The sequence below is a fragment of the Phascolarctos cinereus genome, unplaced genomic scaffold (assembly GCF_003287225.1).
Source record: "Phascolarctos cinereus isolate Bilbo 61053 unplaced genomic scaffold, phaCin_HiC Scaffold_9;HRSCAF=440, whole genome shotgun sequence".
Classification (NCBI taxonomy): Eukaryota; Metazoa; Chordata; class Mammalia; order Diprotodontia; family Phascolarctidae; genus Phascolarctos; species Phascolarctos cinereus.
In genome coordinates, this window is record NW_027556402.1 from 185,379,488 (window position 1) to 185,387,544 (window position 8,057).

Below are 8,057 nucleotides of genomic sequence, written 5' to 3' on the forward strand. Positions count from 1 at the left end.
AAGCCTAACAGCTCTAAATCAGAATGTATGTAGTAGTCCCACTCATATATGCAAAATTCTAAATTTTCTTCTCCATGACTCTTCTCTGCTTTTCTTTGCTATTTCATGAAGGAAGACAAAGTTGTAGAGAAGCAGTAGAAAGCCTTCTCAATGTCAAAGTTATTGAAGGAGAGGAAATCTTACCATGTTCCAGGTCTCCCATCCCATCTTCCTGCAAGTCAATGATCATTGATTCTCCCTCCTGGTCTGAAGCAAGGTAAAAAAATGTTATCGTTCAGCTTCCTTTTGCCAGTGCTCTTCCAAAATGCCACAGATAAAACCTGAATCCTCAGAGGGAGTCAGCCATTTCCCCTCAGGTTACTTATGCTGTCAGCTGCTTATTTCTTTTCCCAGAATTACCCAGAGTATGTTCTCAGAGAGCAACCTGGTAGAAACAGCTAGGCAGATAGACAACATGGGTGATGAAATCACAGAAGACTATAAACTGCAAAGTGATATTTTTGCCCTTTGAAAAGATCCCACCAGAGAATGACAGTACAGCCTCTGGAGGGGGGCACTATATGGTAGCCCTGAGTCTTTTCCAATGTCCCCTTAACTTCTCAATGGTATCTAAAGGTCTGGAGCAATGCAAGAGAACAGGGAAACAGAAGAGAACAAGAAAGCTGATTTGGTCCATCTGGAACAATTCCAGTGATAACTCACAGATAAGAGGAGGGCAGGGTTACCTAATCACCTCTAAGTGGACCATAATACTGTCACAATCTACTTTATGAAATTATTGTAATGGAAGTAAAGTACTGACTAGATAAAAGTGAATCATCATTTTCTTACTATCTCCCTTCTTCCAGGATAAGCTTTATAAACAGACATTAAGTACATGGGAACTCAAACAACCACTGAAAAAGGGAAACTACAGTCATGTTGATTTCAGTCATTTATTCTTTTAGTCAAGTATTAATACATACTGTGTACTGAGCATTATACTGGTCTGTGTGAGACATAACGATTCTTAGATGAGATATGATTCCTGCCATCATAGAATTTACAGGTTCTTTGGGGTATATGAAACACAGATAATTATTATGCATAATGGTGCATGGTGATTGTATCACAGCGGTACAAAAAAGATGAGGCCCAAAGCAGGAATACTTCAAAACTTAATTTTTTTTTTCTTACAAGATAGATATTTTTGACATATGTTGGTTTAGACAAAGTAACCAAGGTGGCTTCATGGATGATTTGACATTAGAATTGGGCTTTAAAGGGTGGGTGAGAATTGAATAATTATAAGCCCATTGCCTTTGGTGCCAGTTGAATGTAAAACTCCAAAATTTTATCATGAAGCCTACTCTTTACTACTTGTGTCACCCTGCAATCACTTACTAGCTCTGGTCCCCATCTTACCTATAAATTGAGAGGGTTGGAATAGATAAACCCTGGGGTTTTTTTCAGTCCTAAATCTATAATGCCATGAGTCTAGAGAATAGGTAAAAGTGAAGTTTCATATTAGACAGACTAAATAGCAGTAACTATAGCAGGATACAAAACTTATGTTAACATAGCAGCAGAGGTTGCAATTGTTAGTATTCCTATGTTACAAATGAAGATATTGATGCTCGGAAAAGTTATGTGATTTGTCCAAGACAATACAGTGAATCAGTAAGATGAGCAACTCCAGGATGAGGAAACTCCTTCCATTGAAGGTGGAATTTCTCTGTAACTTATGGTTTTATGGAATAGCCTAGACTAATGAGAGGTTATGTGATTTGCCTAGAGTCACACAGCTACTATCTGTCAAAAGCAAGAATTGAATTCAGGTCTTCCTAGCTCCAAGGCTTGCCATCTATCCACTACACTATTATATTGCCAATTTTCTTAAGAGAGAATGTTAAAAATTAGGTAAAGAAGAAAACTCATACAATAGGGAATTTGTTGTTCAGTCATTTCAGTCATTTCTGACACCTTGTGACTCCATTTGAGGTTTTCTTGACAAACATACTGAAGTGGTTTACCATTTCCTTCTACAATTCATTTTACAGATGAGGAAAGTGAGACAGTGCCTGTTACATAACAGGAAGTCAGTATATGTGTTTATCTATCTGTCCATCCATGTCTATCCACCATCCATCCAGCCAGCTATGAATTTATTTCCCTAACTACATATATTATGTGTTTAATGATATTTTGCCAAAAATTGTAGTGCTTGTAAAAATAATAATTAGGTCCAAAGAAGAAGATGAAAAAAAAGTTATCAAAGGAGATGTACAATAGTTGTTTAAATAAATGCTTCTGAGATGATTTTTATTTATCTATGCTTTAAACTGGCTGAAGGCATTAGTTTTTTACTTAATTGGTAGCTCAGTTTGTTTCAACAGATCAAGGACTGTATTTACAATCAGAAGTTTGGTTCTGCCACTGCCACTTATTACTTCTAGAATTTTGGTCTCTTCCAACACTACTTCTCTTATCTCACAATGTTCCACACATTTCTCAATTTAAGATTGGAGACAGGGCTGATATGTTTGTTTAGGGAATGAAGAAAAATGGAAGAAAAAGCATATATATACATATATATATATATATATATGTGTATAATATATACACATATATGTGGGTGCGTGTACAAATAGAAGAGTCAGTAAATGTACATAGTACTAGAATTTCAAAGAAAGTTAAAAATATTCCCTGCCCTAAATGAGCTTATGATTTTTTTTTTGCTGTTTTTTAGGCAATTGGGTTAGGTGACTTGCCCAGGGTCACACAGCTAGTAAGTGTTAAGTGTTTAGTCTGAGGTCGGATTTGAACTCAGGTCCTCCTGATTTCAGGGCCAGTGTTCTATCCACTGTGCAACCCTGCTTCCCTGCTGAGCTTATGCTCTAATAGACAATGTAAAAATAATATCTAGGTATGCACAAGATACATACAAAGTACACAGAAGATAATCTCAGGGGGAAGACAGAGTAGGGAAGAAGACTAGGAAACATCTCCTGCAGAAGAGGAGATTGATACAATTCCCTCATTTGAAAGAGAAGGAAGCCCAAGCACAAAGAAAGGGAAAACCTTGTCCAGGGCCATAGAGTGGCATAACCAGGAGCAGCTGTAGGCAATTCTAACTCCTAATCCAAAACTCATTTTAAGTAAGTCAGTTAATAAACATTTATTGAGTACCTACTATGTGTCAGGTACTATCCTAATTACTGAGAGTGCAAAGAAGGATAAAAGACAGTCCTTGCCTTGACACATCTCACAGTCTCATGGGGAAGACAACATGCAAATAATGATGTACAAACAAGTAAGCTACATGTAGAGTGGTGTGGTGGATAGAGTGCTGGATCTAGGGTCAGAAAGACATGAGTATAAATATGGACTTATATACTTACTAGTTGTGTGATCCTGAGTAAATCAATTAACCTCCATTTGCCTCTATTTATTCTTCTGTAAAATGAAGATAATAATAGCACCTACTTCCCAGGGTTGTTTTGAGAACCAAATGAGATAATAATTGTAAAGGATTTGTCACAGTCTAGGTGGCACAATAGATAGAGTGCCACGTCTGGAGTCAGGAAAACTCATCATCCTAAGTTCAAACCTGGTCTCAGACACTTACCAGTTGTGTGACCCAGGGCAAGTTACTTACCCCTGTTTGCCTCAGTTTTCTTATGTACAAAATGAGCTGGAGAAGGAAATGGCAAACCACTCCACTATCTTTGCCAAGAACACCCCATATAGGGTCAGTAAGAGTCAGACACAACTGAAATGACTGACCAATAATAAAATTTCATAACAATAATCTTTATTAATACAAATTCTTTAGGGAATCTGTGATTTCCCTGATGCAGTTGTTCTCTCTGCCAGGGGTTATTAAGATTTACTGTTTCTTATACCTCTCTGGCAATCTGTGGTGAAAACCATAGACCTACTTCTCAGAATAAGGTTTGTAATGAGTAGAACCAAGATGCGCAGAGTACAGCCTGGGATCAAGCTGAAGTCTCCCAATATTCCCTTCCAAACAACTTTAAAATAACTCTTCAAATCAAATTTTGGAGCAACAGGGCAACAGACCTTCAAAAAGAGACATTTTTCCCAGACTAAGACAATTTGGGACATCAACAGGAGAAGTGTGTAACCTGGCACCTGCAACAAGTGCCTTGGAGGCAGCTGTGATGGCACTAGCATCAATAGCAGCTTCAAGAGTATTCAATTCATAGATGATAAGGGAATTGAACAGCAGGTCAGAAAGAAATTATAGAAAACCTTTTGCTGGCCCTGGGTATAGCTGGTACTGATTGGCAACTCTACTGCCCATAAGCAGTTCTGGGTAGCAATTCAAGGAAGGAGAGGATAACTTGTGGTTGGAAGCAGGGGGCCTGGTCACAGTTTCAGGGCTAAAAGGAGCACTAGCCCTTTTGGCTGCAGAGGAGCAAGGACCCTTTCCTGGATAAAAGACCAGAACACAGACCAGGACACCATTGACTATACCTGTCCCAGGATAACACCACCTTGGAAGCACTAAAAATTTGCAGGCCCCCAGAACTAGCTCTGATGACAGCAGCATGAAAAAAGCCTAAAGCTTGGGATTAGTGCTCAACTTCAATATGAAGTTAAGTGAAGAAATATGTTGGGAAAATGAATAATCAACAACAAAAATAAATTGACCACAAAAAAGCTACTATGATGACAGAAGTAAAACCTCAAAGAAACATACTAATTGGACCCTAAGCAAGCAAGAATTCTTGGAAGAGTTAAAGAAAGAGATATGAGGAAAAAAATGGGAAAAGAAATAAGAGGGACACAAGAAAATTATAAACAGAGAGTTAACAGTTTGGTAAAAGGGATAAAAAAAGTAATGAAGAAAATAAAACTTAGGAAAAGAAAAACAGAATTGGCCAAATGATAAAAAGAGGTATTAATATTAACTGAAGAAAAGAACTCCTTTAAACACAGAATAGGTCAAATGAAAAAGAGGTACAAAAGTTCACTGAAGAAAATAATTACTTAAAAATTAGAAGCAAGCAGGTAAAAGCTAATGAGACATCAAGATACAATAAAACAAAATCAAAAGAATGAAAAACAGAAGAGAATATGTAATATCTCATTGGAAAAGCAACTGACCTAGAAAATTGAGGAGACATAATTTAAGAATTATTATTTTTTTCCATTCATAAAACTTTTATTCCACTTACATCAACTTAATACACATGTTCTTAACGATTATGCTTGGACTGTTCATGAAAATTTGATAAGACATTAAACAAAGCTAGCCATCATCTCAAGTTATTTCCCTGTTAACTATTTTTACAGCTCATGCATGTTAGGCAAGTATCAAAAAAATCATAAAAGCAAAAAACCTAAAAAAGTTAAATTCATGGGTTTTTGTCTTACTGCTGTGCTTGATATACAGTGACTTTATGAATATCAAGCAATTCATTTTTTACTGCATCTTTACTTGTACATTTGTTCTTAGGTTGCCTAAACCATTTAAATACAACTAAAATGAGTGTAACAAAAATAATGAAAGCAAACAGCAGGTAACTTTAGAAATAATGGAATGTGAACCGTTTCTGCCCTTCTCCAGAGTAAATTGACTGGGTTAAAACTTTGTCTTAAGGAACACTTTTGCAACTGCAATCATAAAGGTGTACATGTTGAGACTGTGTATTCCACAGATACACATGGAATGACATGTAATATCTATGGGACATCTACCACAGCCATGAGTGCTCCAACCCTAAAGTACCCACAATAACTACACCTGTGGCTGGAACCAATTATCCCTTTATCCCCCCACCATGAAAGACCAATATGTAGGCAGTTTTCTTTGCTTAGACATGGAAGCTGTTTTAACACTGGCCTTGTGAAATCACAATGTACCAAAAGTACTATGCCAAACATGTAAAACATGTATAAAAATTCCATATCCCCATATTGGACACCTCAGATGAAAACAGATAGCTCCCCAAATGTTAACTGGCTCTACTCCCCTAATATTAAACATAAAAACCACATGGGAAATATAGAAATCCAAGTAGAAGTAATATAAACCTGTCATAAATCATAAACAAAAACTATTGGTGGGACAGTATGGATGACAAATGGTCTACTGTGTAAATTTTAGAATGAGGCAGACAAAAGTTGGAAGGCTGGTTAATTCTCCCCTCCTTCTCCTACTTCCGCTTCATCTCCTAGGGTGTCCAATGTCCACAATGTCAAGTTGTCTCTCAGTAATTGCATTATTAGTGTGCTGTCTTTGTATGATTCTTCACTTAATGTATCAAGTTCAGCAATGGCTTCATCAAAAGCTGTCTTTGCAAGGGAGCAGGCTTTCTCTGGAGAGTTAAGGATCTCATAATAGAACACAGAGAAGTTCAAGGCCAGATCCAATTTTATAGGATGCATTGGTTGCACCTCCTTTTTGCTGATTTCAAAAGCTTCTTGATATGCTTGTTGTGATTGATCCACTATTCCTTTCTTGTCATCACCAGCAGCCACCTCAGCCAAATAACAGTAGTAGTCTCCTTTCATTTTCAAATAGAAAACTTTGCTTTCTGCTTGTGAAGCATTAGGAATCAAGAACTTTTCCAATAGAGACAGTACATCACTGTAGATATCTCTTAGTTCGGTCTCAATTTTCTCTCTGTTTTCTCGGGCCATCTGCTGTTTTTTCTCAGCACCTTCTGTCTTTTGCTTAATACTTGAAACAACCCTCCAAGATGACCTTCGGGCCCCTATGACATTTTTGTAAGCAACAGAGAGAAGATTCCTCTCCTCACTGGATAATTCAGCTCCTTGCTCAGTTACAGACTTCATTTAGGCTGCCATGTCATCATAGCTTCAGCCTGCTGAGCCAATTTGGCCTTCTGCACCAGCTCATTTTTATCCATGACTGAAGGTTCTGTGCCTGGAGTGAGTGGCGGCAGCAGCAGATGGGTGGATGAGGGGTTCAGCGGTCTCTGGAAGGCGGCAGTGGCCAATTTAAGAATTATTGACCTACCTGTAAGTAATGATAAAAAATTGCCTAGACATATATTTTTCCTGGAAATTATAAAGAAAAATTTCCCTGGCATATTAGATCTAGAACATAAAATAGAAATTGAAAGAATCCACTGATCACCTTCTGAAAGAGATCCCAAAATGAAAGCTCCAAGGAATTTTATAGCCAAATTCCAGAGATCCCAGATCAAGGAGAAAATATTGCAAGCAGACAGAAAGAAATAATTCAAATATCATGGAACCTTAGTCAAGATCACACAAGATTTATAACACTACCTTAAAGAAGTGGCAGGCTTGGAATATGATATTCAGGAAGGCAAAGAAGTGAAGATTACAACCAAGAATTATCTACCCAGCAAAACTGAGTATAATCCTTAAAGGTTAAAATGGATATTCAGTGAAAAAGAGGGCTCCCAAGCACTTCTGACGAAAAGACAAGAGCTGAATAGCAAATTTGACATTCAAACAAAAGAGAAGCAAAGTAAACATGACAGAGTAATCATAATGAACTAAATGGAGTTAATCTGTTTTTATATGGGAAAATGACATATATATTCTTAAAAACTTTCTTATTATTAGGGCAGTTCAACAGAATCTAGGTATACAGAGGACACAGATGTGAATAAATTATGTTGAGATAATCTCAAAAACAAGAATTTGGTGATGAGAAAGAGGGATCCCACTGAGAGAAGGGGAAAGAGAGAAGTAGAATGGGGCAAATTTTCTTACATAAAGGAAGTTGTACAAGGTAAATGGAGATAAAAATAAGAAAGGGGTGATGATAATGCTTGAACCTCATCTTATCATAATTGGTTCAAAGAGGAAACTCTCTCTCTCTCTTCATATATGTATATATGTGTATGTGTGTATACACACATATATAATATACATACATATATATGTATACACACACACACATATAAATACATGCAAACACATACAGTCAATTGGATATAGAAATCTGACTTACCCAGTAGGGAGATAGGAGGAGAAGGGGATAAGAGATATGGAATGGGGGAAAGGATAAGGAGGAGGGCAGATGGGGTAAACAGAGGTCAGAAACAAAA

At 37.1% G+C, this 8,057-nt stretch overlaps 1 pseudogene; it reads right to left on the bottom strand.

Moving 5' to 3' along the window:
- Positions 1-5,701: 5,701 nt before the first annotated feature.
- On the bottom strand, positions 5,702-6,881 carry LOC110212251 (14-3-3 protein zeta/delta pseudogene; annotated as a pseudogene).
- Positions 6,882-8,057: the final 1,176 nt, after the last annotated feature.